The sequence below is a fragment of the Cherax quadricarinatus genome, chromosome 75 (genome assembly GCF_038502225.1).
Source record: "Cherax quadricarinatus isolate ZL_2023a chromosome 75, ASM3850222v1, whole genome shotgun sequence".
Lineage (NCBI taxonomy): Eukaryota > Metazoa > Arthropoda > Malacostraca > Decapoda > Parastacidae > Cherax > Cherax quadricarinatus.
The window spans coordinates 22,490,409-22,505,938 of record NC_091366.1 but is presented as its reverse complement, the minus strand read 5'-3'; the positions used below and the strand labels follow the sequence as shown (position 1 = coordinate 22,505,938).

The 15,530-nt window shown below is 41.1% G+C and overlaps 2 protein-coding genes across 2 annotated transcripts in view; one reads left to right on the top strand and one right to left on the bottom strand.

The window, feature by feature from the left end:
* LOC138854947 (zinc finger protein 84-like) overlaps positions 1–15,530 on the bottom strand; it is a 217,808-nt gene that overhangs the window by 129,614 nt on the left and 72,664 nt on the right. The window lies entirely within an intron of this gene.
* Positions 1–15,530, top strand: part of LOC128691951 (zinc finger protein 84-like) — a 51,032-nt gene that overhangs the window by 4,691 nt on the left and 30,811 nt on the right. The window lies entirely within an intron of this gene.

The window sequence follows — 15,530 nt, the reverse complement described above, 5'->3', positions numbered from 1 at the left end:
TTCAGTCATGTCTCCAGGCCCCTCTGATATTACTCTTGCTTTCTATTTTGAATTTTTATTCAAACAAAAAATAGAAGACTTACTATTATGCAGACTACTGCAATACTGTAATAATTGTATAAATAACATCAACCCATTCATGACTACATTTCAGAATGGCTAGTTGGACATTTATTGGACAATGGCATCATTTGTTTACTTTTGAACATTGGCAAAAATCAAACATTTCCCCTGCTTTGAGCTCTATTTCTAGGTTCTTTTTATAGAAAAATCAATGAAAATCACCTCTATTTCTATAATATGTTTCCCATTCTATAAAATGAGACCAAGAAAACTAGAATACAACCATAAATACTATATGAAAATAGACCACAAAGTCGGCATTTTAATTAAAAAAAACTGTCAGAGTTTTTTTTCCTCATTATGCACTGCGCACTCCAGGATTTTTTTTATATGGTACACACTGACCACACAGACCCATTCTCTCACATGTGGGCCTACCAGCTTTCTCCTGCTTGATTTGAAGCAGCTAGAATTTATGAGTATATATACGTCAAACACGGTACCTCGTAAGATGTATATATATGGCCGCGACAGTCAAAGGGTTAAGAAGACGAGCTTTGTAACAATCAGTATAGGTTAAATTTGGTATTCGATACATTTTAACGCCAAAATTTTGCCTCGTCACTCGTTAAACAATGAGCCACACGCAATTCGTCCATAACGTGTCTACGTGAGTGCCAGTGTTTACAAGCCAGCCAGTGTGCTCGCATCTAAGCATACATTTGGTTCATTCCATATTATCACAGTGGTTTTCGTGCTTGTTTCTGCAAAAATAAGTCACCATGGGCCCCAAGAAAGCTTCTAGTGCCAACCCTGTGGTAAAAAGGGTGAGAATTAGTATGGAAATTAAGAAAGATTTTGAAGGGTTTGGGGCTAACCTTGAGAAGCCTACACCAGTTGTGGAATCCATTGTGCCTATTTCAAAAATTAAGGAAATGTGTGCAAAGTGGGTTGAACTGCAAACCTTTATGGATGAAAATCACCCTAACACAGCTATTGCAAGCCGTGTTGGTGACTATTACAATGACAATGTTGTGGTCCATTTTAAACAGATCGTAAAGGAACGTGAGGTACAGAGCTCTATGGACAGATTTGTTGTGCGACAGAGGTCCAGTGACTCTCAAGGTGGTCCTAGTGGCATTAAAAGAAGAAGGGAAGTAATCCCGGAAAAGGACTTGCTACCTCAAGTCCTAATGGAAGGGGATTCCCCTTCTAAACAATAAGTTCGACGCTCTCCCCTCCTCCCATCCCATCAATCATCACCAGATGTTCATTAAAGGTAAGTGTCATGTATTTTATTGTTAGTAGAGTACTACAAACTGTGCATGTCTTCTTTAGTTTTTCTGCATTAAACTTAATATTTCATGTGGTAAAATTATTTTTTCATACTTTTGGGTGTCTTGCACGGATTAATTTGATTTCCATTATTTCTTATGGGGAAAATTAATTCGCCTTTCGATAATTTTGGCATAGGATGAGCTCTCAGGAATGGATTAATATCGAATACCGGGGGTCCACTGTACTACTATATAGAAAGCCGCTTGTTATGCAGAGTATTTCAAGAAAATTAGGTCAGTATCCCAGGATAACACTCAAACCAGTCGACTAATACCCAGGCACCCATTTACTGATGGATAAACATAGACAACAGGTGTAAAGAAACATGCCCAATGTTTCTACCCTGGCTGGGAATCGAATATTTACCAAAAATCATATATGGCTAACCCAAGCCAGGTACTAGAAATAAGCCACATTGACTTTTTTGTTTTATCCTAGGTTCTCTACACATAGGCTGCTATGTGTGATAATCTATATAGAGAAAATAACTTTTTTGTTTCAGGTTTATGGTGCAGTATGAGTGTATATCACAGCACTGTGCTACACTCCGTTTTCTCTAATATAAGCTCCCAAGACAGGGATAGGAGAATTCAATTCAATTCAATTCAAAGTTTATTCTCTATAAGGATTACAATGCTGAGTTTACAGAATTTGGTTATTGTGTGGTTTACATGTAGTAAAATAGTAATTACAGAGTGTACCACTAGAACACCTAGCATGGCTAGGCATTTTGGGCAGACTTATATTAAATCTTAAGTTTAAAATATTACAAAATTATGAGGTAAGTTGGTATTATGGCTAAGTGACTAAATACTAGTTGTGAGTTTAGCAATGTGAATGCTTTTGTTTTGGCACTATACATAGTTTCAGTATTGGAGTATCACAGGCCAACTTATGACTAGTTAAGATTCATTATTTTGAGATTGAGATTGATATTTCTGTTTATGGTCAAATGGGTGAGTGAGTGTAAGTGTGAACCACCAGGTGGTATTCGTATTATTAGTTGACAGGGTGTATCAGGGAGATAAGATGTTTTCTGATGGTAGTTTTGAAGGTGATGAATGTGTCTGCAGTTTTGGAATTTTCAGGTAGGGTGTTCCAGATTTTAGGGCCTTTGACATATATTGAATTTTTGTAAAGGTTTAGTCGGACACGGGGAATGTCATAGAGATGTTTGTGTCTGGTGTTGTGCCTGTGGGTTGTCACAACTATCAAGAAAGCGTTTTAGGTCAAGGTTAATATTGGAATTTAAGGTCCTGTAGATGTAGATTGCACAGTAGTAAGTGTGGATGTACTGAACAGGGAGTAAGTTTAGATCTATGAAGAGTGGGGGGGTGTGTTGCCAGGGATGGGATTTAGTGATTATTCTTATTGTGGCTTTTTGTTGGGTTATTATTGGCTTTAGGTGTGTTGCTGCAGTTGAACCCCAAGCACAGATAGCATAGGTGAGGTATGGATATATAAGTGAATGGTATAGTGTGAGAAGGGCAGTTTGCGGCACGTAGTGTCGTATCTTGGAGAGGATCCCAACCGTTTTGGATACGTTTTGGTTGTGTTGGATATGGGTGCTGAAGTTCAGGTTGTTGTCGAGGTATAGGCCTAGGAATTTCCCCTTATTATGCCTGGCAATTAGAGTGTTTTCGATCTTAATGTTAATTTGTGCATCTCCTGCTCTACTACCAAACATAATGTAGTAGGTTTTGTCAATGTTAAGCATAAGTTTATTGGCTGTCATCCAAGTCGATATTTTGATCAGCTCCTCATTAACAATGGTGTTGAGGGTGGCAAGATTAGGGTGAGAGATGACATAAGTCGTGTCGTCAGCAAAGAGAATGTGGTTCAGGTGTCGAGATACGTTTGGAAGATCATTGATGTATATGAGGAAGAGCAGGGGACCAAGGACACTTCCCTGTGGAACTCCAGTATCAAGTGGCTGTGTTGTTGATGCTGTGTCTTTAATGGTGACATACTGATACCTATTAGTAAGGTAAGATTTGAAATATGCAAGCGCATTGCCTCTTATACCATAATGGTCAAGTTTGTGGAGTAGGATGCCGTGGTCTACTGTGTCAAAAGCTTTTCTTAGGTCAATAAAAATTCCTAGTGGATATTCCTTATTTTCCAATGCTGTGTAAAGCAGATCTAGCATTTTTATGATTGCATCGTTAGTGCTTTTATTTTTCCTGAATCCAAATTGGCAGGGGTTGAGTATGTTTTGTGACGTTATAAATGAATATAGTCTTCTGTGCACGAGTTTCTCAAAGATTTTGGATAGCAATGGTAAGTTTGATATTGGCCTATAGTTGTTTAAATCTGTTGAGTCACCACCTTTATGTATTGGTGTAACCAATGGTGTATACCATATCCTCTTCATACCTTCGTCGAACTTCTCGGTGTTATGCCAAATATTATTTATTCTGGAGTATTTAACATGGTTTATGTTATTTATGTTGTGTATTATGTCTTATTAGATCAATTGTGATAGGCAAATAAGCTGTAATGTTGATATTAGCGTAATAATAAAGCATATTCTCCTGCATCACGATACTGAGCTCATGGCAACTGACAGTGGCTTCATAGCCACCATATCTTTAATGGATAATGTACTGTGTAGGTGCTTTACATAATGAAAAGCATTTCTTTTATTCATTGGAACCATGACTATGGCTAAAAGTAAGCAGGTTATAACAATAAATGGAGAAAAAGAAATTGGAATGACTTATGCAGCAAGTAGCACCACCAAACAGTACCAGCAGGTTGGTGTGGTGACTCTGGAAATTTAAAATTATGCTATCCAAAATTAGTGCTGAATAACTGAAGGAACCGAATAACTGATTGCCGGATTTGTGATGGCAGACCTGTATCTAGTACAGCAATTTATTTATTTATTTATTTATTTATTAACAATTTGAGCACACATACAGAGGTACAAAAAAAATACAGATAAGAGCAGCATGCCAAAGCCACTTATACTATGGATAGCATTACAGGCTGGCTTAAAATTAACTTAAGATTAACTAAGCAATGATGAAATCAGTGATAAAACAGTAATGTAAACAGATTACTATAAAGCACAAGTGAGTATTACAAAGACAGGTCATATGGTTGCTTGCATTGTTGTACATTCAGTCGTATGAAGTATTCTGTTAGGTAGTGTATTTAAAAAATAATAAAGTTAGATTCGGTTTTAGGTTTAACAATTATGTGATATAATTGTGAGAAACATTTAAGATATACAATTTGTAAGGTTCAGTTATTCAGTATTTATTTGGTTTTGGGTGAGTAAGTGATCTTTGAGAAGACACTTGAATTTATAAACAGGTAGTGTTTCTTTTATATTTACAGGTAATGAATTCCAGATTTTAGGGCCTTTTATGTGCATTGAGTTTTTGCATAGTGTGAGATGGACATGAGGAACATCAAAGAGTGATCTGTGCCTTGTGTTATGGTCATGTGTTCTGTTGAGGTTGGCAAGGAGATGTTTGAGGGGAGGGTTAATATCAGAGTTAAGTGTTCTATGTATGTAATAGGTGCAGTAATAAGTATGGATGTTTTGTATGGTGAGTAGGTTTAGTGTATTGAATATTGGTGGAGTGTGCTGCCTGTAGTGAGAATTTGTTATCATTCTAACTGCAGCCTTTTGTTGGGTAATTAGTGGTCTGAGATGGTTAATTGTTGTTGAGCCCCATGCACAAATTCCTTAGGTGAGATAGGGGTAAATAAGAGAGTGATATAGGGCCAGGAGGGCTGACTGTGGAACATAGTACCGTATCTTCGATAGTATGCCTACAGTCTTGAAAATTTTCTTAGAAATTTGTTGTATATGTGTATGAAATTTGAGTCTATTATCAAGGTGGATTCCTAAGAATTTTCCCTCTGTTAGCTTTGTGATAGGTGATCCGTTTATCATTATGTTAAGAGGGACATCTGTAGCTCTGTTACCAAACTGAATGAAGTAGGTTTTGTCAATGTTTAGTGTAAGTTTGTTAGTCCTCATCCAGGTAGATATTTTCTGTAATTCGGTATTTACAGTATTGATTAGCGTGACTGGGCTCGGGTGAGAGAAGACGTATGTAGTGTCATCTGCAAATAGTGTGGGTTTGAGTAATTGCGAAGCATTTGGAAGGTCATTTATGTATAGGAGAAAGAGAAGAGGGCCAAGGACACTTCCCTGTGGGACACCAACTGTAATTGGTTGCGCAGAAGAGTTTGCCCCATTTGCGTACACATATTGGCTTCTGTTGCTGAGGTATGACTTGAGGTAGTTGAGGGAGTGCCCTCTTATACCATAGTGTGACAATTTTACGTGGAGCAAGTCATGGTCAACTGTATCAAAAGCTTTACGTAAGTCAATGAAGATCCCCAGTGGGACTTCTTTTTTCTCTATTGCAGTGTATATATGTTCTAGCATGTGTATAATAGCATCATTAGTATTTTTATTAGGCCTGAATCCAAATTGGCAGGGGTTGAGTATGTTTTGGGAGATAAGGTAGGAGTAGATTCGTTTATGAATTAATTTTTCGAAGATTTTTGAGAGAGGGTGTAAGTTGGATATTGGCCTATAGTTATTCAACTCTGTTTGGTCTCCTCCTTTGTGGATCGGGGTGACCCTTGCTATTTTGAGTACTGTAGGGAAGGTGGAGGATTCAATGGATTTGTTAAAGAGTGTTGCAATGATTGGTGATAGCACTTGTGACACTTTTTTGTATATAAAGGGTGGTAAGGTATTTAAATCTCCTGCCTTGTTTTTTAGTGCGTTGATAATAAAGGAGACTTCGTATGGGTTAGTCGGAGCTAGGAACAGTGTGTTCGGGTAGTTGCCGGTGAGGTAGTCATTTAGTGGGGTATCTGAGCTTGGGATTTTATTGGCAAGGTTTTGTCCTATAGTGGAGAAGAAATCATTGAGTCTGTTTGCTGTTTCTGTTGGTGGGAGTTGGGGTTCATCTGATTTTGCTAATTTTATTTCGCTATTTCGTGATATCTTTTTTGTTCCCAGAATTTCTGATAGGGTTTTCCAGGTCTTTTTTATATCACCTCGTAAGTTGGATAATCTGTTCTCATAATACAATTTTTTTGCCCTTCTTATCAGGCTGGTTAGGATTGACGAGTAACGTTTTGTTTGGTCTCTGGTTATGTGACCCATTCTGTACTGTTTTTCATATTGGTGTTTTGTATTTATGGATTTGAGAATGCTGGGTGTTAGCCAGGGACTGTTCAGTCTCTTAGCTGTCATCTGTTTAGTTTTTTTAGGGCAGTGCTTGTTTTAGAGGTATTGGGTCTTTTTTAGAAAATTATTAATACATTCGTCAATATCTGTATAGATTTCTAGCTCAGTGTGCCAATCAGTGTTTGCTACTGCTGTTGTGAAGTTATTAATGGCTGCCTCATTGTGAAGTCTGAAGGTGACTTTAGTAGTGTCTTGGGGTAGTTTACCAAGAGTTGTTATGAGGAAAGTAGGGTAGTGGTCTGTGGTATTATCTGTAATTATGCCTGATTTTAAAGGGGATATGGTGTTGGTCCAGATGTGGTCAAGTAGGGAAACACTAGTCTCTGTAACTCTTGTAGGTTTTGTTACTGTTGGTAGTAACATACAGTTACTCATTGTGTTTGTGAATTCAGTAACGTGTGGGTCCCGGTCTTGCAGGAGATTTATATTGAAGTCACCTGAGAGTAGTAAGTGATCTTTGTTCATGCGTGCATCAGTTATCATACTTCCTAGGTTTTGACTAAATTGGCTAATGTTTGACTGTGGAACTCTGTAGATGTTTATCAATGTGAGAGGTTTTTGTAGGTATTTGGATTTGAATTTAGCTATTATATATTCCCCATGTTCATCCCTTGTGCAAGTATTAGTGATACATTCTAGTTGGTCTGAGTAGTATATGGCTGTGCCACCCCCTTGTTGGTCTGGCCTACAGTTGTGTATGGCTGTGTAACCAGGAATGGCATAGACATCTGTACTATCAGGCTTTAGCCAGGTTTCAGTTAGTGTAATGATGGACATATTGGCATGTAAGGAATTTAGTAATGCTAGGAGGTCATCGTAATGCTTGCTTAAAGATCTGATATTGTAGTTAAAGATAGTTATGTTGTTGTTGACACTGAGAAGTGCCTTTGATTGTTCTGCAGTGTAGTAATTACAGTAACTGTTTGATTCATTTAAGTCATTAAATAAGAGGTTGGTATCAGGATCAGTGCTTGTAATCATAAGATTTGTAGTGAATCTATAGTTAGAATTAAGTATAAAACAAAGTAAATAGTCTTAAGCTAAAAAATAGCACCTGAATTATTTAACAAATGTAAAATAATGAGCTAAGGTAGTTTTTTTTTTTTAAGCTATAATAAAGGAGACAATATAAAAGGGACTAATACAAATAAAGTAATGATCAAATAATGGAGCTTGGGAATATGATAGTAGGTAGTACTATAAAGGTAATTTTTTAAAGTTAGAATTATAGTATAAAATTATAATATAAAAGGGACTAATATAGGTTGTGGTGAACAATAAAGTGGTAATCAAATAAATGAGCTTTGGAATATAATGGCAAAATTGTAAACTTATTCTACTTTAGCACCTGAGAATAGCACCTTGATTATTTTAACAATTGTGAATATATAAACTAGGGTAGTTATATAAAGCTAAAATAAAGGAGAAAATATATAAGGGACTAAAATTAAGTAATGGTAAACAAAGTTAAATGGACAGATGGTAGGAATTATAATATAAACTTATAATATAAAAATGCAATTTGAAATGGTACTTGCAATTGCACTAGAGTCTGGTATAGGTATAGCAATGAAATTATTCATAAGAGGAAACCCTTCAGCATTAGTTATCAAATGTTGCAGCAGTCAGTGAACAAGGTGAGAGCATTATCTAGTGTGAAACCCCTGGACAATGTTCACTGACTCTCACTTAGTACAGTGATAATACAAAAAAAAATAAACTTCACGTTTTCCTCTATACACATCTCTTCCCTCAAGATGTGTTTACTGCTCAAAACATTTTTAATGTGCTCAGCTACATTTACCTCATGGGGATTCATGCCGCCTTTTCTAACATCAGAAAACTCATTTGCAGAGTTCCATAGTGGCTGAGCCAATGCACCAAGCTTTTCCACTTCAGCATCAAAAGAAACCATTTCAAAGTCTTGTACAGATTGCTGAAAAAGCCCATATGCATTTTTCTGATCAGGTGTGTGGGTTTTAGTTTCATCAGAGACCTCATTCACCAGCAGGTGCCATTCATAGTTAATCACAGCATTCCTAGGAGCCAGCTCCAGTACCAACACCTCCTCTCTAGCCTCCAGAGCATGTAGCACTAGCAGGCTGGTTCACTGCTTCTGTCCACCTCATCTTAGCCCAACAGTCTCTGAAACTGAGAAAATACATCAAGGGGGAAGCATCACCATCCTCACCTACCCCATGACTTAATGATACCAGAGTTCTTCCCCACATGGTAATGAATAGGAGGGGCATACCCTCATCCCAGTCCTTCTGGTACTGAGGAAAACAAACATGCATTGTCCTGAGAGACTGGTAAAACCAATCTACTTTTCTTTGGTTCTCAGAGTGATAGACATTGGTAAATTTAACCTTAAGTAAGTCTCTCAAAACTACATGACTTTTTATAAAATTTGACTTCTGGTTGGCTTGTTGAAAACCTAGCTGACAGAATTTTACCAGAAACCTCAAAGCCACACACTCAAAATTGTTAGGAAGGGGCAGGAACTATGGTAACTTGGTAAAAAGATAAGTGAATGGTAAACATTTATTATCTAACTCTCCCTTCTCAATACTGAAATATCCTTCATTGGGAATCTGTACCTCTTCAAGGGAGGCTCCTTGGCATGGTGAAGACACTCTTGGTGGAAGCTGGATTGGCAGGCCAAGGAATTGGATGGAGTAGACTAGGCTCGACTGGGCTCGGTTGTTCTGACTCCCCCACCAGACTGGTTATCTGGCTTATTTTGCAAACTCGGGTCAACCCCTCGGGAGTGATGCAAATAAGCAGATAAACACTAATACAAGGAGACTGACCAGTGAATAATGTAGAAGCTGGTAGAGTAGCTGGCTTGAGGTAGCTGACTTGAGGTAGCTGGCTGGGTTGAACCTCGGTAGGCCTACTGGTGACACGAAATGGCCGTCTTGCTGGTCGAAAATTTATCTCCAGAAATCGCTGTAATCGTCAGAATTACAATCCCACCGCTGCCACCATTTATCGTAAGGGTTCTTTAATGGAGATATCGTAGGTTGAAGGTAGACACACTTGTAGGATGGTAACTATATTGTCAGACTGAGATGAGGGATGGAGCCCAGCTGCCTTGCCTGTCTGCTGAATGGTCTGCCGCCGAGTGAGAGCGGGGCAGAGGTATGAGCCTACACATCTGTATCCTGTGACGTCACACAAAGCCACAGGCCTACAAGGGGTCTCGTATCTAAAGCACATGGATGATACTAATATGCTATGCTATATAATACAGGGAATACAGGGATCAGCAACTATGCTGACATTAGACCTGTTGGTCCCCTTCCTCAGACCAAACCTAATTACCCCCTGATCCCCCCTCCCTTATCCCATCCTCCCCATCCTCCCTTTTTCTTTTCCTCCTCCTCCCCACCCCTCCCTATTACCCTTCCTCTTTTTTTTTCCACAGGCATGCTAGTTCCTGGGTAGGGGAAAGGGTACTGGGGTCCATCCCATTCCGTTGAGGTTCTTGGCGGTGGTGTAGTTTGCCATGGAATCTGGATCGCCTGGGGATGTCCCAATCCCTCTCAGGTCTCCCGGGGGGCGGCTTTGGGTATCTTTCGGGCGACGGGTGTATCTCTGGAGGCTGCCTTTTGGATTCCAGGGGTGGTGGCCAAAGGAGGTATGCTTTGTGGCAGATATCTGGCCGCCGTCTCTTTTGTCCACCGAGGTAGCTCGGCAGATGTGAGGTTGCTATCCCAGATTGCTGGTTTACTGGCATGATGGGTAGGGTATGGCACGGGTTTCATGCTGCATCTGCACTACTTGCGGTGCTGAAGTCCTCTTGGGTGCGGAGGGAGATTTCTGGCCCTTTCATTCCTCCTAGGAACTATCCCTCCCCAGTTCCTCCTTTTTTTATTCTTTTTTTACTTTTATTTTCTTTTCTTCTTTCTTTTTTTTTCTTAAAAAACAAAAAGAAAAGTAACCTAACCATGGAAGCCCCAGTCCATGAACCTGCTACCCTCAGGCCCCTTCTTGATACCGCACCCCGTTCTGACCCCGCCTCGTCTTTGGACCACTCTTCGGATACTCCTAATGCCTCTGTACCTCTTGCTGGTGCTGTTTCCTCACCCACTTCAGGTACTGAGGTCTCGACTGACTCCTTCAATTTCTCTGACCTCCACTCTCCTTTGACTATGCTTCCAGCCTCTCCCTCTATGGTGCGTCAATTTTCTAATCGCCGGCCCGTTCCACGTCAGACCAACTCTGGTCCCACTCCTAAATGTCAATGACAATTACCTGCTGATGATACTTCTCCACCTTCTCGTTCTTCTCAGAAAAGATCAACACGTCATGCACTCCCTTTCCACGCTCAGTTTCAGAATGCACAATAGACTAAATTCTTCACTTTATGACTGACTTCCTCTCTTGCCTATCTCTCCAACCATAGTATTGGCAAGGCACTCCTACGCCATGTTGGTAAAGATATTTCTTTTCATGCTCTTAAGAGCGGTACGTGCATCATCACTGTCCAGAACTGTCTCTGTACCTGGTTCTTCCCCTCTCACTGGCTCTGTTACAAGTGTAGAGGTTCACCCTCCTCCTCGTACTGTACCTTCCTCCCCTGTTCCCTCCCAAGTTTCTTCCTCTTCTGCCACATCCCAGGTTTCTGCCTCTTCTGTTCCCTTCCACGCTTCTTCTCCAGTCCCCTCCACCCTTTTGCCCCCCCTACCTTGGTACAGTCCATTACAGTTCCAATCTTTACTCATCCTCCCCTTCCATTTCCAATATTGTCTCCCATACGACGTCTTTGAATTCCGAAACACTGGAAGCAATCTCTGAATATTTTGCAGAGACCAAACCATCAATGGACACTGATCCACCCTCTGTTCCTTCTCTCTCCTCTCCTCCATCTGCGCAACTCCTTTCTTCGCAGTGCACCGTTCCTTCGCTGCTTGAAGGTTTTCCGCTGCCGCTGCATGTGGACTTTTCTAACCCCTCTAGTCTGTAGGAACCCTTACCTGTGGATTTCAGGTATCTTTATCTTTGCCAGTCATGGCCTATTTACAGTGGAATATACGCAGCCTCGGGGGTAATCGGTGTGAGCTTCAGATGTTACTTTCCCAGTTTTCCCCTGTTGGTGTTTGCTTACAGGAACCAAAATTACACTCTGCTGTTATCTATCCCATCTCAGGCTATAATTTATTGTATTCTTCAGATCCTTTTCTTGATGGGACCTTTAATGAAAGTGCCCTTCTTCTATGCACTCATATTCCGTACCATCAGCTATTTGTTCGTACTTCGCTGCATTACACAGCAGCCCGTATCCACTTGCATAGGTGGCATATGCTCTGTTCTTTATATCTCTCTCCTTGGCTTAGCGCTTCTTTTTGATTATAATAATAATATATCTCTCTCCTTCTTGGGCATTATCTATCCTGGATATTGCCTTTCTTGTTTCGTCATTACCGCCCCTCTGGGGGTCTCACTGTGATTCCCATGGCATTCAGTTAGAGGCTTTTCTTGCTACCCACCCCCTCCATATTTTAAATGCAGGTACTCACACCCATTTTGATCCTCTTACTCACACTCTCTCTTGCATCGATCTCTCAGTCTGCTCTTCCTCCACCGCATTAGACTTCACCTGGTCTGTTCTCTCGGATTTACATGACAGCGATCATTTCCCAATCATTCTTACTTCCCCTTCATATTTACCACCTCTTCATATCCGATGCTGGCAATTTGATCAGGCAAATTGGAACCTTTACTCACAACTAAGTGTTTTTAGCGAGGTTCCTTCTTCGTCCTCCATTGATGAGCTTTTACACCTCTTCTCATCCTCTGTTTTAACCGCAGCTTCTCATTCTATACCTCAAACTTCGGGCAAGCATTCTCAGAAATGCGTGCCTTGATGGTCTCCTGCTTGTGCTCGTGCAGTACGTTTGAAATGCGCTGCGTGGGGCAGGTACCGGTACAGTAGAACTACAGAGAGACTTCTTGATTTTAAGCAGAAGCGTGCGATTGCTCGCCATGTCATCCGTGATGCTAAATGCACTTGCTGGCGAGATTATGTCTACACTATCACCTCTGTTTCCTCTATGACTGCAGTCTGGAAAAAAGTACGAAAACTGAGTAGTAAATATTCTCCTGACCCGGCTCCTGTTCTGTGGGTTGCCGGTGTTGATATAGCAAACCCACTAGATGTTGCCAATTAAATTGGCATTCATCTGGTCCATATTTCTCAGGGGCTCCATCTATGCCCCTCATTTCTTTCCTCAAAGTCTGCCAGAGAGTTAGCACCCTTGGACTTTTCTTCTCTCAGAGAAGAACAGTATAATGTGCCTTTTACCCTTCAAGAACTGGAGGCAACACTCTCAGCTTGCCGATTATCGGCAGCTGGGCCCGACGACATTCATATTCGTATGCTACAACATTTACATCAGTCAGCCCTTGCAGTCCTATTATGCATTTTCAATCTTATTTGGTCACAAGGAGTTCTTCTACAGCTGTGGAAATCTGCCATTGTTCTTCATTTCTGCAAACCGGGTACTACGGGACATGAAGCCTCCCACTATCATCCCATTGCTCTTACCAGTGCAGTTTGCAAAATGATGGAACGCCTGGTTAATAGACGTTTAGTGTGGTATTTAGAGACACACAACAGTCTCTCCACTCATCAATATGGCTTTTGCAATGGCCGTTCTATCATAGACCCCTTATTACGCTTGGATATGTATGTTCGTAATGCCTTTGTGAATAACCACTCAGTTACTGCCATATTTTTTGACCTTGAGAAGGCATATTACACAACTTGGAGGTATAATATTTTGGCCCAAGCCCACTCCTTAGGCCTCCGAGGCAATCTACCATCCTTCCTTAAGAACTTTTTAGCTGACAGACATTTCTGTGTTCAGGTTAATAATGTGCTCTCCCTGGACTTTATCCAAGCAGAAGGTGTCCCCCAGGGATGTGTTCTGAGCACAGCACTTTTTCTCCTTGCTATAAATGGTTTGGCCTCTAGTCTTCCATCCAATATTTGGTCATCACTCTATGTTGATGACTTCGCTATTGCCTGTGCAGGCACTGACTGTCAACTCATTACAGTTTCTCTCCAGCATGTGGTCGACCATGTTTCCAACTGGGCCACCACACATGGGTTTAAATTTTCCAGTACCAAAACTCACCAAGTTACTTTCACTAGACGCTCTGTCATCTCTGATCATCCTTTGTACCTCTATGGCTCCCGTATCCCTGAACGTGATACAGTCAGGTTTCTGGGCCTCCTCTTTGACCATAGGTTATCCTGGAAACCTCACATTACCTCTCTGAAGGCAACTTGCAACAGCCAGCTGAACCTTCTTAAAACCCTTGCTCATCTTTCATGGGGAGCTGATCGTTGAAGTCTCCTTTGCCTACATTCCACCCTCATTTTATCGAAACTTGATTATGGTGACCAGATCTATTCAGCAGCCTCTCCTGCTACTCTCTCTAGCCTTAACCCCATTCATCACCAAGGATTACGTTTATGCCTTGGTGCTTTTCGCTCTTCCCCTTTTGAAAGCCTCTATGCAGAAGTGAACATTGCATCCTTATCCGATCACCGTGATGCCAATTGCCTTTGCTACTATGTACACTCTCATGATCTCCGCAATCTTTCCATTTATAGAATGGTCACCAATATTAGTAGACATTCTTTATTTGTCCACCGCCCCTGTTTACTCTGTCCCTTCTCTCTTCGCCTACATTCGCTCTTGTCCTCTCTTCAATTACCACCTTTCTATGTTTATGTAGCATCTCACTTTTCCTTACCCCCCTGGGAAGTTTCAGCTGTTTGAGTCTGTTCTTTCTCTCTTCCTTGCTCGAAAGCCCAACTCTCTATGGTAGCTTCCCGCTCTCTTTTTCTTGACCACTTCCACTCTGATTCTCATGCCATTGCAGTGTACACAGATGGCTCTAAGTCTTCTGATGGCATAGGATTCGCAGCAGTGTTTCCTGACAGCATCGTACGAGGGCATTTACTATCTTCGGCTAGTATTTTTACTGCTGAATTATATGCCATTCTTGCAGCACTTATCGGTATTGTGTCTATGCCTGTGTCATCATTTGTGGTTGTCTCACGCTCCCTTAGTGCTTTACAGGCTATAAAGAAATTTGATACACCTCACCCCTTATTCCTCCATATCCAACTTTGGCTATGCTGCATCTTTACCAAGCATAAAGAAATTGTTTTTTGTTGGGTCCCTGGTCATGTTGACATTCAGGGCAATGAACAGGCAGACACTGCTGCGTGGTCAGCAGTACATGACCTACCAGTTTCATATAGAGGTATTCTATTTATGGACTATTTTGCTGCAATAGCTACCCACCTTCACACCCGTTGGCAACAACGTTGGTCTACTCTGCTCAGTAACAAACATCAGTCTATTAAACCGAGTATAGGTTACTGGCCGTCTTCTTGTCACCCGTGTCAAGGTTGGGAGGCTACTCTCTCCCGTTTGGCATTGGCCATACTCGTCTTTCTCATGGATATCTTATGGAGATGCGCCCTGCTCCTCGCTATGAGAATTGTCAGGTTCCATTATCGGTCAGCCACAATCTGTTAGACTGCCCACTTTATCAACGAGCACGCAGAATTTACCTCCATCGTCGTCTTCGCTCCGCTGCTCTCTCTTTACCTTCCCTTCTTGCTGATGGACCCACCTTTTATCCGGACTCTCTCATTGACTTTTTGACAACAACTGACTTACTTCACAAACTCTGATACCTTCAGCCCTTTCTACCTCAATCTCTTGCTACCCTCTACCCCCGCAATCTCCCCTGCCCTGCTGTTTTCTGTAACCTACTGATCATCTCTCCCCCCTTCTGCCGCCCAATACCCTCACTTCCTTCCCTACCCTACAGCGCTGTATAGCCCTTGTGGCTTAGCACTTCTTTTTTTTTT